Source organism: Anomaloglossus baeobatrachus, unplaced genomic scaffold (assembly GCF_048569485.1).
Source record: "Anomaloglossus baeobatrachus isolate aAnoBae1 unplaced genomic scaffold, aAnoBae1.hap1 Scaffold_722, whole genome shotgun sequence".
Taxonomy (NCBI): Eukaryota; Metazoa; Chordata; class Amphibia; order Anura; family Aromobatidae; genus Anomaloglossus; species Anomaloglossus baeobatrachus.
The window spans coordinates 16,935-36,683 of record NW_027445099.1 but is presented as its reverse complement, the minus strand read 5'-3'; the positions used below and the strand labels follow the sequence as shown (position 1 = coordinate 36,683).

The 19,749-nt window shown below is 47.0% G+C and overlaps 11 non-coding genes and 1 pseudogene across 11 annotated transcripts; all 12 read right to left on the bottom strand.

Annotated features, from left to right (window-relative positions):
• Positions 1-1,180: 1,180 nt before the first annotated feature.
• Positions 1,181-1,371, bottom strand: LOC142287397 (U2 spliceosomal RNA). Its single transcript, XR_012748376.1, has one exon. It is a non-coding gene; the product is annotated as a U2 spliceosomal RNA (small nuclear RNA).
• Positions 1,372-2,759: 1,388 nt separating this feature from the next.
• LOC142287395 (U2 spliceosomal RNA) lies at positions 2,760-2,950 on the bottom strand. Its single transcript, XR_012748375.1, has one exon. It is a non-coding gene; the product is annotated as a U2 spliceosomal RNA (small nuclear RNA).
• Positions 2,951-4,337: 1,387 nt separating this feature from the next.
• LOC142287394 (U2 spliceosomal RNA) lies at positions 4,338-4,528 on the bottom strand. The gene has a single exon (XR_012748374.1). It is a non-coding gene; the product is annotated as a U2 spliceosomal RNA (small nuclear RNA).
• Positions 4,529-5,915: 1,387 nt separating this feature from the next.
• On the bottom strand, positions 5,916-6,106 carry LOC142287393 (U2 spliceosomal RNA). The gene has a single exon (XR_012748373.1). It is a non-coding gene; the product is annotated as a U2 spliceosomal RNA (small nuclear RNA).
• Positions 6,107-7,493: 1,387 nt separating this feature from the next.
• LOC142287391 (U2 spliceosomal RNA) lies at positions 7,494-7,684 on the bottom strand. The gene has a single exon (XR_012748371.1). It is a non-coding gene; the product is annotated as a U2 spliceosomal RNA (small nuclear RNA).
• A 1,387-nt stretch (positions 7,685-9,071) lies between these two features.
• LOC142287390 (U2 spliceosomal RNA) lies at positions 9,072-9,262 on the bottom strand. The gene has a single exon (XR_012748370.1). It is a non-coding gene; the product is annotated as a U2 spliceosomal RNA (small nuclear RNA).
• A 1,387-nt stretch (positions 9,263-10,649) lies between these two features.
• On the bottom strand, positions 10,650-10,840 carry LOC142287389 (U2 spliceosomal RNA). The gene has a single exon (XR_012748369.1). It is a non-coding gene; the product is annotated as a U2 spliceosomal RNA (small nuclear RNA).
• Positions 10,841-12,227: 1,387 nt separating this feature from the next.
• LOC142287388 (U2 spliceosomal RNA) lies at positions 12,228-12,418 on the bottom strand. The gene has a single exon (XR_012748368.1). It is a non-coding gene; the product is annotated as a U2 spliceosomal RNA (small nuclear RNA).
• A 1,387-nt stretch (positions 12,419-13,805) lies between these two features.
• Positions 13,806-13,998, bottom strand: LOC142287372 (U2 spliceosomal RNA). The gene has a single exon (XR_012748357.1). It is a non-coding gene; the product is annotated as a U2 spliceosomal RNA (small nuclear RNA).
• A 701-nt stretch (positions 13,999-14,699) lies between these two features.
• Positions 14,700-14,841, bottom strand: LOC142287382 (U2 spliceosomal RNA; annotated as a pseudogene).
• A 1,387-nt stretch (positions 14,842-16,228) lies between these two features.
• Positions 16,229-16,419, bottom strand: LOC142287387 (U2 spliceosomal RNA). The gene has a single exon (XR_012748367.1). It is a non-coding gene; the product is annotated as a U2 spliceosomal RNA (small nuclear RNA).
• Positions 16,420-17,806: 1,387 nt separating this feature from the next.
• Positions 17,807-18,005, bottom strand: LOC142287373 (U2 spliceosomal RNA). Its single transcript, XR_012748358.1, has one exon. It is a non-coding gene; the product is annotated as a U2 spliceosomal RNA (small nuclear RNA).
• Between the last annotated feature and the right edge of the window lie 1,744 nt (positions 18,006-19,749).

Below are 19,749 nucleotides of genomic sequence, written 5' to 3'. Positions count from 1 at the left end.
TCCTTTAGGGCGCAAGCAACTCCCCTCCCCCTTGCAGTCTTTCCAATTCACGATACAAAAAGACGGACAGGACAGGTTGCCTGACTTTCCGTCACTGCCACCCTTTGCCATCCTTACCCGTAGAAAGCCCTTTCATCATCCCCAAACCCTAATCTTTTCCCTTTCCTTCCCAGCCCCCAAACCCTGCCCTCTGTACCTTTCTCACCACCCGCTTCCCTTCTCCTGTCATCCCCCTACCACCCGGGAAAAAAAGAGATTGCCCCCTCCTTCCACTAGCCCACCCTCCCACCCAAAGAACAACTTCTTCTGCGCAGCTTGTTTTCTAGGCAGCAGCGCTATTGTGATGTCATCGGGGGGCATTGTGACAAGCCGCCAGTGTTCCGTCTCTTCATGTTGTGCACAGTTCAAACGGAAAATACATCAACAGGCAGACTACAGAAAAGCTTACTATCAAAGGTTAGAGGGGGGCTTTCTCAGAGGGCTTTTTACAGTTTTTCTATTCCCAATTAGCCGTTTAAGTGTACTTATTGAAAGTAGTAATTCTTTCATAGGCCGCCCTTTCTTAGTATTTGACGTTCCTTATATTGCGGTATGAGGCTTCGCAGTAGGTTGCAAACATTCATCACCCATGACTTTCCCCAATTGAGCTCAGAAGCTCAATGTCTATCATGACCTCTCTTTTAGAATGTCCAAGAGCAAGCAAACTATTCCTCCAGGAGAGGGCGCCAACAGACTACTAAAGAGATCATCATTACTCAAAGAAAACCCCAAAAACCAATGCATGATAGGAATAAACAGGTAACTTTCTTTGGAGTGGAAGCGGAGAGATCGCACCAGATGCCAATTCTAGATGTTATCACACCTGTGGTCACTGCAGCAGCAGGTGAATCCACTTTGTCCAAAAGGGATCTATTCCATTCAATTGCAAATGATCTAGATAAGACAGAGAACTGCAGCACGGGGACATAGCCGAGTTGGTCAGGTTGAGTGGTGATGAGTTTGCTATTTGGATGAATAAAGAAAGTCAAAAGTGTGAAAGATAAAAAACAAAAGGAGGAAGTGTGAAAAGTGAATGGGCCAAATTGAGGTGCATATGAAGACGTATGCTTTCTTCCAATTCATTAAATCGGGCTAATATGAATCAGGTGAATTGAGTTCTGCTTTTGGAAACTGGGTTAAGAAGGGGTGCACCGTTCCTGGAGGTACTGCAATACCAGGTCAATGCGTGGAGTGGACAGAGCAAGCTCTTTTTCCATCTCCCTGTTCTAAAAATCCATTTAATATATGGTCCCCAGATAGGGGACGTATCAGATATTAAACTGATAAGAACAGATACTACACTTGATCTTAGCCAAAAGGCCGAGAAGCGATAACCAGAATTGGTTTGGGCCTCGAGTGGCACCCTGGCCTATGCCGGACACATCTTAGGGAGAGAGAGCGAGAGGGAGACAAACCCACGCCTACACAAGACATTTTGTCACCCAAGCCAACCCTTGAAAAGGCTGCTTTGCAGAGCCAAAACAAGAAGAATGGTGCGTTTTGCAGCCGCCGCCCACTGCAATGAATCTGAATAACTCCTCCTTTAGGGCGCAAGCAACTCCCCTCCCCCTTGCAGTCTTTCCAATTCACGATACAAAAAGACGGACAGGACAGGTTGCCTGACTTTCCGTCACTGCCACCCTTTGCCATCCTTACCCGTAGAAAGCCCTTTCATCATCCCCAAACCCTAATCTTTTCCCTTTCCTTCCCAGCCCCCAAACCCTGCCCTCTGTACCTTTCTCACCACCCCGCTTCCCTTCTCCTGTCATCCCCCTACCACCCGGGAAAAAAAGAGATTGCCCCCTCCTTCCACTAGCCCACCCTCCCACCCAAAGAACAACTTCTTCTGCGCAGCTTGTTTTCTAGGCAGCAGCGCTATTGTGATGTCATCGGGGGGCATTGTGACAAGCCGCCAGTGTTCCGTCTCTTCATGTTGTGCACAGTTCAAACGGAAAATACATCAACAGGCAGACTACAGAAAAGCTTACTATCAAAGGTTAGAGGGGGGCTTTCTCAGAGGGCTTTTTACAGTTTTTCTATTCCCAATTAGCCGTTTAAGTGTACTTATTGAAAGTAGTAATTCTTTCATAGGCCGCCCTTTCTTAGTATTTGACGTTCCTTATATTGCGGTATGAGGCTTCGCAGTAGGTTGCAAACATTCATCACCCATGACTTTCCCCAATTGAGCTCAGAAGCTCAATGTCTATCATGACCTCTCTTTTAGAATGTCCAAGAGCAAGCAAACTATTCCTCCAGGAGAGGGCGCCAACAGACTACTAAAGAGATCATCATTACTCAAAGAAAACCCCAAAAACCAATGCATGATAGGAATAAACAGGTAACTTTCTTTGGAGTGGAAGCGGAGAGATCGCACCAGATGCCAATTCTAGATGTTATCACACCTGTGGTCACTGCAGCAGCAGGTGAATCCACTTTGTCCAAAAGGGATCTATTCCCTTCAATTGCAAATGATCTAGATAAGACAGAGAACTGCAGCACGGGGACATAGCCGAGTTGGTCAGGTTGAGTGGTGATGAGTTTGCTATTTGGATGAATAAAGAAAGTCAAAAGTGTGAAAGATAAAAAACAAAAGGAGGAAGTGTGAAAAGTGAATGGGCCAAATTGAGGTGCATATGAAGACGTATGCTTTCTTCCAATTCATTAAATCGGGCTAATATGAATCAGGTGAATTGAGTTCTGCTTTTGGAAACTGGGTTAAGAAGGGGTGCACCGTTCCTGGAGGTACTGCAATACCAGGTCAATGCGTGGAGTGGACAGAGCAAGCTCTTTTTCCATCTCCCTGTTCTAAAAATCCATTTAATATATGGTCCCCAGATAGGGGACGTATCAGATATTAAACTGATAAGAACAGATACTACACTTGATCTTAGCCAAAAGGCCGAGAAGCGATAACCAGAATTGGTTTGGGCCTCGAGTGGCACCCTGGCCTATGCCGGACACATCTTAGGGAGAGAGAGCGAGAGGGAGACAAACCCACGCCTACACAAGACATTTTGTCACCCAAGCCAACCCTTGAAAAGGCTGCTTTGCAGAGCCAAAACAAGAAGAATGGTGCGTTTTGCAGCCGCCGCCCACTGCAATGAATCTGAATAACTCCTCCTTTAGGGCGCAAGCAACTCCCCTCCCCCTTGCAGTCTTTCCAATTCACGATACAAAAAGACGGACAGGACAGGTTGCCTGACTTTCCGTCACTGCCACCCTTTGCCATCCTTACCCGTAGAAAGCCCTTTCATCATCCCCAAACCCTAATCTTTTCCCTTTCCTTCCCAGCCCCCAAACCCTGCCCTCTGTACCTTTCTCACCACCCGCTTCCCTTCTCCTGTCATCCCCCTACCACCCGGGAAAAAAAGAGATTGCCCCCTCCTTCCACTAGCCCACCCTCCCACCCAAAGAACAACTTCTTCTGCGCAGCTTGTTTTCTAGGCAGCAGCGCTATTGTGATGTCATCGGGGGGCATTGTGACAAGCCGCCAGTGTTCCGTCTCTTCATGTTGTGCACAGTTCAAACGGAAAATACATCAACAGGCAGACTACAGAAAAGCTTACTATCAAAGGTTAGAGGGGGGCTTTCTCAGAGGGCTTTTTACAGTTTTTCTATTCCCAATTAGCCGTTTAAGTGTACTTATTGAAAGTAGTAATTCTTTCATAGGCCGCCCTTTCTTAGTATTTGACGTTCCTTATATTGCGGTATGAGGCTTCGCAGTAGGTTGCAAACATTCATCACCCATGACTTTCCCCAATTGAGCTCAGAAGCTCAATGTCTATCATGACCTCTCTTTTAGAATGTCCAAGAGCAAGCAAACTATTCCTCCAGGAGAGGGCGCCAACAGACTACTAAAGAGATCATCATTACTCAAAGAAAACCCCAAAAACCAATGCATGATAGGAATAAACAGGTAACTTTCTTTGGAGTGGAAGCGGAGAGATCGCACCAGATGCCAATTCTAGATGTTATCACACCTGTGGTCACTGCAGCAGCAGGTGAATCCACTTTGTCCAAAAGGGATCTATTCCATTCAATTGCAAATGATCTAGATAAGACAGAGAACTGCAGCACGGGGACATAGCCGAGTTGGTCAGGTTGAGTGGTGATGAGTTTGCTATTTGGATGAATAAAGAAAGTCAAAAGTGTGAAAGATAAAAAACAAAAGGAGGAAGTGTGAAAAGTGAATGGGCCAAATTGAGGTGCATATGAAGACGTATGCTTTCTTCCAATTCATTAAATCGGGCTAATATGAATCAGGTGAATTGAGTTCTGCTTTTGGAAACTGGGTTAAGAAGGGGTGCACCGTTCCTGGAGGTACTGCAATACCAGGTCAATGCGTGGAGTGGACAGAGCAAGCTCTTTTTCCATCTCCCTGTTCTAAAAATCCATTTAATATATGGTCCCCAGATAGGGGACGTATCAGATATTAAACTGATAAGAACAGATACTACACTTGATCTTAGCCAAAAGGCCGAGAAGCGATAACCAGAATTGGTTTGGGCCTCGAGTGGCACCCTGGCCTATGCCGGACACATCTTAGGGAGAGAGAGCGAGAGGGAGACAAACCCACGCCTACACAAGACATTTTGTCACCCAAGCCAACCCTTGAAAAGGCTGCTTTGCAGAGCCAAAACAAGAAGAATGGTGCGTTTTGCAGCCGCCGCCCACTGCAATGAATCTGAATAACTCCTCCTTTAGGGCGCAAGCAACTCCCCTCCCCCTTGCAGTCTTTCCAATTCACGATACAAAAAGACGGACAGGACAGGTTGCCTGACTTTCCGTCACTGCCACCCTTTGCCATCCTTACCCGTAGAAAGCCCTTTCATCATCCCCAAACCCTAATCTTTTCCCTTTCCTTCCCAGCCCCCAAACCCTGCCCTCTGTACCTTTCTCACCACCCGCTTCCCTTCTCCTGTCATCCCCCTACCACCCGGGAAAAAAAGAGATTGCCCCCTCCTTCCACTAGCCCACCCTCCCACCCAAAGAACAACTTCTTCTGCGCAGCTTGTTTTCTAGGCAGCAGCGCTATTGTGATGTCATCGGGGGGCATTGTGACAAGCCGCCAGTGTTCCGTCTCTTCATGTTGTGCACAGTTCAAACGGAAAATACATCAACAGGCAGACTACAGAAAAGCTTACTATCAAAGGTTAGAGGGGGGCTTTCTCAGAGGGCTTTTTACAGTTTTTCTATTCCCAATTAGCCGTTTAAGTGTACTTATTGAAAGTAGTAATTCTTTCATAGGCCGCCCTTTCTTAGTATTTGACGTTCCTTATATTGCGGTATGAGGCTTCGCAGTAGGTTGCAAACATTCATCACCCATGACTTTCCCCAATTGAGCTCAGAAGCTCAATGTCTATCATGACCTCTCTTTTAGAATGTCCAAGAGCAAGCAAACTATTCCTCCAGGAGAGGGCGCCAACAGACTACTAAAGAGATCATCATTACTCAAAGAAAACCCCAAAAACCAATGCATGATAGGAATAAACAGGTAACTTTCTTTGGAGTGGAAGCGGAGAGATCGCACCAGATGCCAATTCTAGATGTTATCACACCTGTGGTCACTGCAGCAGCAGGTGAATCCACTTTGTCCAAAAGGGATCTATTCCATTCAATTGCAAATGATCTAGATAAGACAGAGAACTGCAGCACGGGGACATAGCCGAGTTGGTCAGGTTGAGTGGTGATGAGTTTGCTATTTGGATGAATAAAGAAAGTCAAAAGTGTGAAAGATAAAAAACAAAAGGAGGAAGTGTGAAAAGTGAATGGGCCAAATTGAGGTGCATATGAAGACGTATGCTTTCTTCCAATTCATTAAATCGGGCTAATATGAATCAGGTGAATTGAGTTCTGCTTTTGGAAACTGGGTTAAGAAGGGGTGCACCGTTCCTGGAGGTACTGCAATACCAGGTCAATGCGTGGAGTGGACAGAGCAAGCTCTTTTTCCATCTCCCTGTTCTAAAAATCCATTTAATATATGGTCCCCAGATAGGGGACGTATCAGATATTAAACTGATAAGAACAGATACTACACTTGATCTTAGCCAAAAGGCCGAGAAGCGATAACCAGAATTGGTTTGGGCCTCGAGTGGCACCCTGGCCTATGCCGGACACATCTTAGGGAGAGAGAGCGAGAGGGAGACAAACCCACGCCTACACAAGACATTTTGTCACCCAAGCCAACCCTTGAAAAGGCTGCTTTGCAGAGCCAAAACAAGAAGAATGGTGCGTTTTGCAGCCGCCGCCCACTGCAATGAATCTGAATAACTCCTCCTTTAGGGCGCAAGCAACTCCCCTCCCCCTTGCAGTCTTTCCAATTCACGATACAAAAAGACGGACAGGACAGGTTGCCTGACTTTCCGTCACTGCCACCCTTTGCCATCCTTACCCGTAGAAAGCCCTTTCATCATCCCCAAACCCTAATCTTTTCCCTTTCCTTCCCAGCCCCCAAACCCTGCCCTCTGTACCTTTCTCACCACCCGCTTCCCTTCTCCTGTCATCCCCCTACCACCCGGGAAAAAAAGAGATTGCCCCCTCCTTCCACTAGCCCACCCTCCCACCCAAAGAACAACTTCTTCTGCGCAGCTTGTTTTCTAGGCAGCAGCGCTATTGTGATGTCATCGGGGGGCATTGTGACAAGCCGCCAGTGTTCCGTCTCTTCATGTTGTGCACAGTTCAAACGGAAAATACATCAACAGGCAGACTACAGAAAAGCTTACTATCAAAGGTTAGAGGGGGGCTTTCTCAGAGGGCTTTTTACAGTTTTTCTATTCCCAATTAGCCGTTTAAGTGTACTTATTGAAAGTAGTAATTCTTTCATAGGCCGCCCTTTCTTAGTATTTGACGTTCCTTATATTGCGGTATGAGGCTTCGCAGTAGGTTGCAAACATTCATCACCCATGACTTTCCCCAATTGAGCTCAGAAGCTCAATGTCTATCATGACCTCTCTTTTAGAATGTCCAAGAGCAAGCAAACTATTCCTCCAGGAGAGGGCGCCAACAGACTACTAAAGAGATCATCATTACTCAAAGAAAACCCCAAAAACCAATGCATGATAGGAATAAACAGGTAACTTTCTTTGGAGTGGAAGCGGAGAGATCGCACCAGATGCCAATTCTAGATGTTATCACACCTGTGGTCACTGCAGCAGCAGGTGAATCCACTTTGTCCAAAAGGGATCTATTCCATTCAATTGCAAATGATCTAGATAAGACAGAGAACTGCAGCACGGGGACATAGCCGAGTTGGTCAGGTTGAGTGGTGATGAGTTTGCTATTTGGATGAATAAAGAAAGTCAAAAGTGTGAAAGATAAAAAACAAAAGGAGGAAGTGTGAAAAGTGAATGGGCCAAATTGAGGTGCATATGAAGACGTATGCTTTCTTCCAATTCATTAAATCGGGCTAATATGAATCAGGTGAATTGAGTTCTGCTTTTGGAAACTGGGTTAAGAAGGGGTGCACCGTTCCTGGAGGTACTGCAATACCAGGTCAATGCGTGGAGTGGACAGAGCAAGCTCTTTTTCCATCTCCCTGTTCTAAAAATCCATTTAATATATGGTCCCCAGATAGGGGACGTATCAGATATTAAACTGATAAGAACAGATACTACACTTGATCTTAGCCAAAAGGCCGAGAAGCGATAACCAGAATTGGTTTGGGCCTCGAGTGGCACCCTGGCCTATGCCGGACACATCTTAGGGAGAGAGAGCGAGAGGGAGACAAACCCACGCCTACACAAGACATTTTGTCACCCAAGCCAACCCTTGAAAAGGCTGCTTTGCAGAGCCAAAACAAGAAGAATGGTGCGTTTTGCAGCCGCCGCCCACTGCAATGAATCTGAATAACTCCTCCTTTAGGGCGCAAGCAACTCCCCTCCCCCTTGCAGTCTTTCCAATTCACGATACAAAAAGACGGACAGGACAGGTTGCCTGACTTTCCGTCACTGCCACCCTTTGCCATCCTTACCCGTAGAAAGCCCTTTCATCATCCCCAAACCCTAATCTTTTCCCTTTCCTTCCCAGCCCCCAAACCCTGCCCTCTGTACCTTTCTCACCACCCGCTTCCCTTCTCCTGTCATCCCCCTACCACCCGGGAAAAAAAGAGATTGCCCCCTCCTTCCACTAGCCCACCCTCCCACCCAAAGAACAACTTCTTCTGCGCAGCTTGTTTTCTAGGCAGCAGCGCTATTGTGATGTCATCGGGGGGCATTGTGACAAGCCGCCAGTGTTCCGTCTCTTCATGTTGTGCACAGTTCAAACGGAAAATACATCAACAGGCAGACTACAGAAAAGCTTACTATCAAAGGTTAGAGGGGGGCTTTCTCAGAGGGCTTTTTACAGTTTTTCTATTCCCAATTAGCCGTTTAAGTGTACTTATTGAAAGTAGTAATTCTTTCATAGGCCGCCCTTTCTTAGTATTTGACGTTCCTTATATTGCGGTATGAGGCTTCGCAGTAGGTTGCAAACATTCATCACCCATGACTTTCCCCAATTGAGCTCAGAAGCTCAATGTCTATCATGACCTCTCTTTTAGAATGTCCAAGAGCAAGCAAACTATTCCTCCAGGAGAGGGCGCCAACAGACTACTAAAGAGATCATCATTACTCAAAGAAAACCCCAAAAACCAATGCATGATAGGAATAAACAGGTAACTTTCTTTGGAGTGGAAGCGGAGAGATCGCACCAGATGCCAATTCTAGATGTTATCACACCTGTGGTCACTGCAGCAGCAGGTGAATCCACTTTGTCCAAAAGGGATCTATTCCATTCAATTGCAAATGATCTAGATAAGACAGAGAACTGCAGCACGGGGACATAGCCGAGTTGGTCAGGTTGAGTGGTGATGAGTTTGCTATTTGGATGAATAAAGAAAGTCAAAAGTGTGAAAGATAAAAAACAAAAGGAGGAAGTGTGAAAAGTGAATGGGCCAAATTGAGGTGCATATGAAGACGTATGCTTTCTTCCAATTCATTAAATCGGGCTAATATGAATCAGGTGAATTGAGTTCTGCTTTTGGAAACTGGGTTAAGAAGGGGTGCACCGTTCCTGGAGGTACTGCAATACCAGGTCAATGCGTGGAGTGGACAGAGCAAGCTCTTTTTCCATCTCCCTGTTCTAAAAATCCATTTAATATATGGTCCCCAGATAGGGGACGTATCAGATATTAAACTGATAAGAACAGATACTACACTTGATCTTAGCCAAAAGGCCGAGAAGCGATAACCAGAATTGGTTTGGGCCTCGAGTGGCACCCTGGCCTATGCCGGACACATCTTAGGGAGAGAGAGCGAGAGGGAGACAAACCCACGCCTACACAAGACATTTTGTCACCCAAGCCAACCCTTGAAAAGGCTGCTTTGCAGAGCCAAAACAAGAAGAATGGTGCGTTTTGCAGCCGCCGCCCACTGCAATGAATCTGAATAACTCCTCCTTTAGGGCGCAAGCAACTCCCCTCCCCCTTGCAGTCTTTCCAATTCACGATACAAAAAGACGGACAGGACAGGTTGCCTGACTTTCCGTCACTGCCACCCTTTGCCATCCTTACCCGTAGAAAGCCCTTTCATCATCCCCAAACCCTAATCTTTTCCCTTTCCTTCCCAGCCCCCAAACCCTGCCCTCTGTACCTTTCTCACCACCCGCTTCCCTTCTCCTGTCATCCCCCTACCACCCGGGAAAAAAAGAGATTGCCCCCTCCTTCCACTAGCCCACCCTCCCACCCAAAGAACAACTTCTTCTGCGCAGCTTGTTTTCTAGGCAGCAGCGCTATTGTGATGTCATCGGGGGGCATTGTGACAAGCCGCCAGTGTTCCGTCTCTTCATGTTGTGCACAGTTCAAACGGAAAATACATCAACAGGCAGACTACAGAAAAGCTTACTATCAAAGGTTAGAGGGGGGCTTTCTCAGAGGGCTTTTTACAGTTTTTCTATTCCCAATTAGCCGTTTAAGTGTACTTATTGAAAGTAGTAATTCTTTCATAGGCCGCCCTTTCTTAGTATTTGACGTTCCTTATATTGCGGTATGAGGCTTCGCAGTAGGTTGCAAACATTCATCACCCATGACTTTCCCCAATTGAGCTCAGAAGCTCAATGTCTATCATGACCTCTCTTTTAGAATGTCCAAGAGCAAGCAAACTATTCCTCCAGGAGAGGGCGCCAACAGACTACTAAAGAGATCATCATTACTCAAAGAAAACCCCAAAAACCAATGCATGATAGGAATAAACAGGTAACTTTCTTTGGAGTGGAAGCGGAGAGATCGCACCAGATGCCAATTCTAGATGTTATCACACCTGTGGTCACTGCAGCAGCAGGTGAATCCACTTTGTCCAAAAGGGATCTATTCCATTCAATTGCAAATGATCTAGATAAGACAGAGAACTGCAGCACGGGGACATAGCCGAGTTGGTCAGGTTGAGTGGTGATGAGTTTGCTATTTGGATGAATAAAGAAAGTCAAAAGTGTGAAAGATAAAAAACAAAAGGAGGAAGTGTGAAAAGTGAATGGGCCAAATTGAGGTGCATATGAAGACGTATGCTTTCTTCCAATTCATTAAATCGGGCTAATATGAATCAGGTGAATTGAGTTCTGCTTTTGGAAACTGGGTTAAGAAGGGGTGCACCGTTCCTGGAGGTACTGCAATACCAGGTCAATGCGTGGAGTGGACAGAGCAAGCTCTTTTTCCATCTCCCTGTTCTAAAAATCCATTTAATATATGGTCCCCAGATAGGGGACGTATCAGATATTAAACTGATAAGAACAGATACTACACTTGATCTTAGCCAAAAGGCCGAGAAGCGATAACCAGAATTGGTTTGGGCCTCGAGTGGCACCCTGGCCTATGCCGGACACATCTTAGGGAGAGAGAGCGAGAGGGAGACAAACCCACGCCTACACAAGACATTTTGTCACCCAAGCCAACCCTTGAAAAGGCTGCTTTGCAGAGCCAAAACAAGAAGAATGGTGCGTTTTGCAGCCGCCGCCCACTGCAATGAATCTGAATAACTCCTCCTTTAGGGCGCAAGCAACTCCCCTCCCCCTTGCAGTCTTTCCAATTCACGATACAAAAAGACGGACAGGACAGGTTGCCTGACTTTCCGTCACTGCCACCCTTTGCCATCCTTACCCGTAGAAAGCCCTTTCATCATCCCCAAACCCTAATCTTTTCCCTTTCCTTCCCAGCCCCCAAACCCTGCCCTCTGTACCTTTCTCACCACCCGCTTCCCTTCTCCTGTCATCCCCCTACCACCCGGGAAAAAAAGAGATTGCCCCCTCCTTCCACTAGCCCACCCTCCCACCCAAAGAACAACTTCTTCTGCGCAGCTTGTTTTCTAGGCAGCAGCGCTATTGTGATGTCATCGGGGGGCATTGTGACAAGCCGCCAGTGTTCCGTCTCTTCATGTTGTGCACAGTTCAAACGGAAAATACATCAACAGGCAGACTACAGAAAAGCTTACTATCAAAGGTTAGAGGGGGGCTTTCTCAGAGGGCTTTTTACAGTTTTTCTATTCCCAATTAGCCGTTTAAGTGTACTTATTGAAAGTAGTAATTCTTTCATAGGCCGCCCTTTCTTAGTATTTGACGTTCCTTATATTGCGGTATGAGGCTTCGCAGTAGGTTGCAAACATTCATCACCCATGACTTTCCCCAATTGAGCTCAGAAGCTCAATGTCTATCATGACCTCTCTTTTAGAATGTCCAAGAGCAAGCAAACTATTCCTCCAGGAGAGGGCGCCAACAGACTACTAAAGAGATCATCATTACTCAAAGAAAACCCCAAAAACCAATGCATGATAGGAATAAACAGGTAACTTTCTTTGGAGTGGAAGCGGAGAGATCGCACCAGATGCCAATTCTAGATGTTATCACACCTGTGGTCACTGCAGCAGCAGGTGAATCCACTTTGTCCAAAAGGGATCTATTCCATTCAATTGCAAATGATCTAGATAAGACAGAGAACTGCAGCACGGGGACATAGCCGAGTTGGTCAGGTTGAGTGGTGATGAGTTTGCTATTTGGATGAATAAAGAAAGTCAAAAGTGTGAAAGATAAAAAACAAAAGGAGGAAGTGTGAAAAGTGAATGGGCCAAATTGAGGTGCATATGAAGACGTATGCTTTCTTCCAATTCATTAAATCGGGCTAATATGAATCAGGTGAATTGAGTTCTGCTTTTGGAAACTGGGTTAAGAAGGGGTGCACCGTTCCTGGAGGTACTGCAATACCAGGTCAATGCGTGGAGTGGACAGAGCAAGCTCTTTTTCCATCTCCCTGTTCTAAAAATCCATTTAATATATGGTCCCCAGATAGGGGACGTATCAGATATTAAACTGATAAGAACAGATACTACACTTGATCTTAGCCAAAAGGCCGAGAAGCGATAACCAGAATTGGTTTGGGCCTCGAGTGGCACCCTGGCCTATGCCGGACACATCTTAGGGAGAGAGAGCGAGAGGGAGACAAACCCACGCCTACACAAGACATTTTGTCACCCAAGCCAACCCTTGAAAAGGCTGCTTTGCAGAGCCAAAACAAGAAGAATGGTGCGTTTTGCAGCCGCCGCCCACTGCAATGAATCTGAATAACTCCTCCTTTAGGGCGCAAGCAACTCCCCTCCCCCTTGCAGTCTTTCCAATTCACGATACAAAAAGACGGACAGGACAGGTTGCCTGACTTTCCGTCACTGCCACCCTTTGCCATCCTTACCCGTAGAAAGCCCTTTCATCATCCCCAAACCCTAATCTTTTCCCTTTCCTTCCCAGCCCCCAAACCCTGCCCTCTGTACCTTTCTCACCACCCGCTTCCCTTCTCCTGTCATCCCCCTACCACCCGGGAAAAAAAGAGATTGCCCCCTCCTTCCACTAGCCCACCCTCCCACCCAAAGAACAACTTCTTCTGCGCAGCTTGTTTTCTAGGCAGCAGCGCTATTGTGATGTCATCGGGGGGCATTGTGACAAGCCGCCAGTGTTCCGTCTCTTCATGTTGTGCACAGTTCAAACGGAAAATACATCAACAGGCAGACTACAGAAAAGCTTACTATCAAAGGTTAGAGGGGGGCTTTCTCAGAGGGCTTTTTACAGTTTTTCTATTCCCAATTAGCCGTTTAAGTGTACTTATTGAAAGTAGTAATTCTTTCATAGGCCGCCCTTTCTTAGTATTTGACGTTCCTTATATTGCGGTATGAGGCTTCGCAGTAGGTTGCAAACATTCATCACCCATGACTTTCCCCAATTGAGCTCAGAAGCTCAATGTCTATCATGACCTCTCTTTTAGAATGTCCAAGAGCAAGCAAACTATTCCTCCAGGAGAGGGCGCCAACAGACTACTAAAGAGATCATCATTACTCAAAGAAAACCCCAAAAACCAATGCATGATAGGAATAAACAGGTAACTTTCTTTGGAGTGGAAGCGGAGAGATCGCACCAGATGCCAATTCTAGATGTTATCACACCTGTGGTCACTGCAGCAGCAGGTGAATCCACTTTGTCCAAAAGGGATCTATTCCATTCAATTGCAAATGATCTAGATAAGACAGAGAACTGCAGCACGGGGACATAGCCGAGTTGGTCAGGTTGAGTGGTGATGAGTTTGCTATTTGGATGAATAAAGAAAGTCAAAAGTGTGAAAGATAAAAAACAAAAGGAGGAAGTGTGAAAAGTGAATGGGCCAAATTGAGGTGCATATGAAGACGTATGCTTTCTTCCAATTCATTAAATCGGGCTAATATGAATCAGGTGAATTGAGTTCTGCTTTTGGAAACTGGGTTAAGAAGGGGTGCACCGTTCCTGGAGGTACTGCAATACCAGGTCAATGCGTGGAGTGGACAGAGCAAGCTCTTTTTCCATCTCCCTGTTCTAAAAATCCATTTAATATATGGTCCCCAGATAGGGGACGTATCAGATATTAAACTGATAAGAACAGATTTTTGATTTAATGAAGCTTTCCAAAGCACCGCAAAAAATGCATGACCGAAGTCACACCAAAAACAGTGCAAAGGCTAGGATTCGTGTGGACCCCTCCGTGAGGAGAGGGTCCCCAAAAATCAACCCCGTCCCTCCGAGCCAGAAGGCCACAGCAAGGGTCAGGGATCTTCGGTGCTCCCCCAAGCCGAAGCCTGGTTGAGCCTTGTCGTTGCTCCCAGCGTCCACCCAGGCATCTTACCCAAGTGGAGTAGAGAGCTACTAGTTGTTGGTTTCGCAGCCGAAACTGCCCGGACCGTCAACCGGTGTTGGTTTCTCAGCCCAAGGCTAACCGGACCTCCAACCGGGTGTTGGTTTCTCAGCCGAAGCTGACCCGGACCTCCAACCGGGTGTTGGTTTCTCAGCCGAAGCTGACCCGGACCTCCAACCGGGTGTTGGTTTCTCAGCCGAAGCTGACCCGGACCTCCAACCGGGTGTTGGTTTCTCAGCCCAAAGCTGAACGGACCTCCGACCATGATTATAAAAATTTCCCTTCCTAGCCAGAAGGCCGGGATATAGCAATATGCTCAGAAAGTATGAAAGGGCAAGGTACGGTGTGCTACAGAGCCCAAGGCTTGCCGGGGTCCAAAGCCAGCAAGCTCAGACTCACTCCAGGGTCGTCAATCCTGGGGCACATTGCACCATAGCCCCCACACTTACTCAGTCTAATAGCCTCGATCCTGGTAGGGCCATGGTTTCCTCTAGATGGATATACTATCCTCCCAAAGTACTAACAAGCGCAACCTTCCAGTGTGCATTGCATCATTGTACTAAGGTGGCCGGAGCCTTAAACCACCTTTTCGAACGATACTACACTTGATCTTAGCCAAAAGGCCGAGAAGCGATAACCAGAATTGGTTTGGGCCTCGAGTGGCACCCTGGCCTATGCCGGACACATCTTAGGGAGAGAGAGCGAGAGGGAGACAAACCCACGCCTACACAAGACATTTTGTCACCCAAGCCAACCCTTGAAAAGGCTGCTTTGCAGAGCCAAAACAAGAAGAATGGTGCGTTTTGCAGCCGCCGCCCACTGCAATGAATCTGAATAACTCCTCCTTTAGGGCGCAAGCAACTCCCCTCCCCCTTGCAGTCTTTCCAATTCACGATACAAAAAGACGGACAGGACAGGTTGCCTGACTTTCCGTCACTGCCACCCTTTGCCATCCTTACCCGTAGAAAGCCCTTTCATCATCCCCAAACCCTAATCTTTTCCCTTTCCTTCCCAGCCCCCAAACCCTGCCCTCTGTACCTTTCTCACCACCCGCTTCCCTTCTCCTGTCATCCCCCTACCACCCGGGAAAAAAAGAGATTGCCCCCTCCTTCCACTAGCCCACCCTCCCACCCAAAGAACAACTTCTTCTGCGCAGCTTGTTTTCTAGGCAGCAGCGCTATTGTGATGTCATCGGGGGGCATTGTGACAAGCCGCCAGTGTTCCGTCTCTTCATGTTGTGCACAGTTCAAACGGAAAATACATCAACAGGCAGACTACAGAAAAGCTTACTATCAAAGGTTAGAGGGGGGCTTTCTCAGAGGGCTTTTTACAGTTTTTCTATTCCCAATTAGCCGTTTAAGTGTACTTATTGAAAGTAGTAATTCTTTCATAGGCCGCCCTTTCTTAGTATTTGACGTTCCTTATATTGCGGTATGAGGCTTCGCAGTAGGTTGCAAACATTCATCACCCATGACTTTCCCCAATTGAGCTCAGAAGCTCAATGTCTATCATGACCTCTCTTTTAGAATGTCCAAGAGCAAGCAAACTATTCCTCCAGGAGAGGGCGCCAACAGACTACTAAAGAGATCATCATTACTCAAAGAAAACCCCAAAAACCAATGCATGATAGGAATAAACAGGTAACTTTCTTTGGAGTGGAAGCGGAGAGATCGCACCAGATGCCAATTCTAGATGTTATCACACCTGTGGTCACTGCAGCAGCAGGTGAATCCACTTTGTCCAAAAGGGATCTATTCCATTCAATTGCAAATGATCTAGATAAGACAGAGAACTGCAGCACGGGGACATAGCCGAGTTGGTCAGGTTGAGTGGTGATGAGTTTGCTATTTGGATGAATAAAGAAAGTCAAAAGTGTGAAAGATAAAAAACAAAAGGAGGAAGTGTGAAAAGTGAATGGGCCAAATTGAGGTGCATATGAAGACGTATGCTTTCTTCCAATTCATTAAATCGGGCTAATATGAATCAGGTGAATTGAGTTCTGCTTTTGGAAACTGGGTTAAGAAGGGGTGCACCGTTCCTGGAGGTACTGCAATACCAGGTCAATGCGTGGAGTGGACAGAGCAAGCTCTTTTTCCATCTCCCTGTTCTAAAAATCCATTTAATATATGGTCCCCAGATAGGGGACGTATCAGATATTAAACTGATAAGAACAGATACTACACTTGATCTTAGCCAAAAGGCCGAGAAGCGATAACCAGAATTGGTTTGGGCCTCGAGTGGCACCCTGGCCTATGCCGGACACATCTTAGGGAGAGAGAGCGAGAGGGAGACAAACCCACGCCTACACAAGACATTTTGTCACCCAAGCCAACCCTTGAAAAGGCTGCTTTGCAGAGCCAAAACAAGAAGAATGGTGCGTTTTGCAGCCGCCGCCCACTGCAATGAATCTGAATAACTCCTCCTTTAGGGCGCAAGCAACTCCCCTCCCCCTTGCAGTCTTTCCAATTCACGATACAAAAAGACGGACAGGACAGGTTGCCTGACTTTCCGTCACTGCCACCCTTTGCCATCCTTACCCGTAGAAAGCCCTTTCATCATCCCCAAACCCTAATCTTTTCCCTTTCCTTCCCAGCCCCCAAACCCTGCCCTCTGTACCTTTCTCACCACCCGCTTCCCTTCTCCTGTCATCCCCCTACCACCCGGGAAAAAAAGAGATTGCCCCCTCCTTCCACTAGCCCACCCTCCCACCCAAAGAACAACTTCTTCTGCGCAGCTTGTTTTCTAGGCAGCAGCGCTATTGTGATGTCATCGGGGGGCATTGTGACAAGCCGCCAGTGTTCCGTCTCTTCATGTTGTGCACAGTTCAAACGGAAAATACATCAACAGGCAGACTACAGAAAAGCTTACTATCAAAGGTTAGAGGGGGGCTTTCTCAGAGGGCTTTTTACAGTTTTTCTATTCCCAATTAGCCGTTTAAGTGTACTTATTGAAAGTAGTAATTCTTTCATAGGCCGCCCTTTCTTAGTATTTGACGTTCCTTATATTGCGGTATGAGGCTTCGCAGTAGGTTGCAAACATTCATCACCCATGACTTTCCCCAATTGAGCTCAGAAGCTCAATGTCTATCATGACCTCTCTTTTAGAATGTCCAAGAGCAAGCAAACTATTCCTCCAGGAGAGGGCGCCAACAGACTACTAAAGAGATCATCATTACTCAAAGAAAACCCCAAAAACCAATGCATGATAGGAATAAACAGGTAACTTTCTTTGGAGTGGAAGCGGAGAGATCGCACCAGATGCCAATTCTAGATGTTATCACACCTGTGGTCACTGCAGCAGCAGGTGAATCCACTTTGTCCAAAAGGGATCTATTCCATTCAATTGCAAATGATCTAGATAAGACAGAGAACTGCAGCACGGGGACATAGCCGAGTTGGTCAGGTTGAGTGGTGATGAGTTTGCTATTTGGATGAATAAAGAAAGTCAAAAGTGTGAAAGATAAAAAACAAAAGGAGGAAGTGTGAAAAGTGAATGGGCCAAATTGAGGTGCATATGAAGACGTATGCTTTCTTCCAATTCATTAAATCGGGCTAATATGAATCAGGTGAATTGAGTTCTGCTTTTGGAAACTGGGTTAAGAAGGGGTGCACCGTTCCTGGAGGTACTGCAATACCAGGTCAATGCGTGGAGTGGACAGAGCAAGCTCTTTTTCCATCTCCCTGTTCTAAAAATCCATTTAATATATGGTCCCCAGATAGGGGACGTATCAGATATTAAACTGATAAGAACAGATTTTTTTGATTTAATGAAGCTTTCCAAAGCACCACAAAAAATGCATGACCGAAGTCACACCAAAAACAGTGCAAAGGCTAGGATTCGTGTGGACCCCACCGTGAGGAGAGAGTCCCCAAAAATCAACCCCGTCCCTCCGAGCCAGAAGGCCACAGCAAGGGTCAGGGATCTTCGGTGCTCCCCCAAGCCGAAGCCTGGTTGAGCCTTGTCGTTGCTCCCAGCGTCCACCCAGGCATCTTACCCAAGTGGAGTAGAGAGCTACTAGTTGTTGGTTTCGCAGCCGAAACTGCCCGGACCGTCAACCGGTGTTGGTTTCTCAGCCCAAGGCTAACCGGACCTCCAACCGGATGTTGGTTTCTCAGCCGAAGCTGACCCAGACCTCCAACCGGGTGTTGGTTTCTCAGCCGAAGCTGACCCGGACCTCCAACCGGGTGTTAGTTTCTCAGCCCAAAGCTGACCAGACCTCCGACCGGGATTATAAAAATTTCCCTTCCTAGCCAGAAGGCCGGGATAGGGTAATATGCTCATAAAGTATGAAAAGGCAAGGTACGGTGTGCTACAGAGCCCAAGGCTTGCCGGGGTCCCAAGCCAGCAAGCTCAGACTCACTCCAGGGTCGTCAGTCCTGGGGCACGTTGTACCATAGCCCCCCACCCTTACTCAGTCTAATGGCCTCGATCCTGGTAGGGCCATGTTTTCCACTAGATGAATATACTATCCACCCAGAGTACTAGCAAGCGCAACCTTCCAGTGTGCATTGTATCATTGTACTAAGGTGGCCTGGAGCTTAAACCACCTCTTCGAACAACACTACACTTGATCTTAGCCAAAAGGCCGAGAAGCGATAACCAGAATTGGTTTGGGCCTCGAGTGGCACCCTGGCCTATGCCGGACACATCTTAGGGAGAGAGAGCGAGAGGGAGACAAACCCACGCCTACACAAGACATTTTGTCACCCAAGCCAACCCTTGAAAAGGCTGCTTTGCAGAGCCAAAACAAGAAGAATGGTGCGTTTTGCAGCCGCCGCCCACTGCAATGAATCTGAATAACTCCTCCTTTAGGGCGCAAGCAACTCCCCTCCCCCTTGCAGTCTTTCCAATTCACGATACAAAAAGACGGACAGGACAGGTTGCCTGACTTTCCGTCACTGCCACCCTTTGCCATCCTTACCCGTAGAAAGCCCTTTCATCATCCCCAAACCCTAATCTTTTCCCTTTCCTTCCCAGCCCCCAAACCCTGCCCTCTGTACCTTTCTCACCACCCGCTTCCCTTCTCCTGTCATCCCCCTACCACCCGGGAAAAAAAGAGATTGCCCCCTCCTTCCACTAGCCCACCCTCCCACCCAAAGAACAACTTCTTCTGCGCAGCTTGTTTTCTAGGCAGCAGCGCTATTGTGATGTCATCGGGGGGCATTGTGACAAGCCGCCAGTGTTCCGTCTCTTCATGTTGTGCACAGTTCAAACGGAAAATACATCAACAGGCAGACTACAGAAAAGCTTACTATCAAAGGTTAGAGGGGGGCTTTCTCAGAGGGCTTTTTACAGTTTTTCTATTCCCAATTAGCCGTTTAAGTGTACTTATTGAAAGTAGTAATTCTTTCATAGGCCGCCCTTTCTTAGTATTTGACGTTCCTTATATTGCGGTATGAGGCTTCGCAGTAGGTTGCAAACATTCATCACCCATGACTTTCCCCAATTGAGCTCAGAAGCTCAATGTCTATCATGACCTCTCTTTTAGAATGTCCAAGAGCAAGCAAACTATTCCTCCAGGAGAGGGCGCCAACAGACTACTA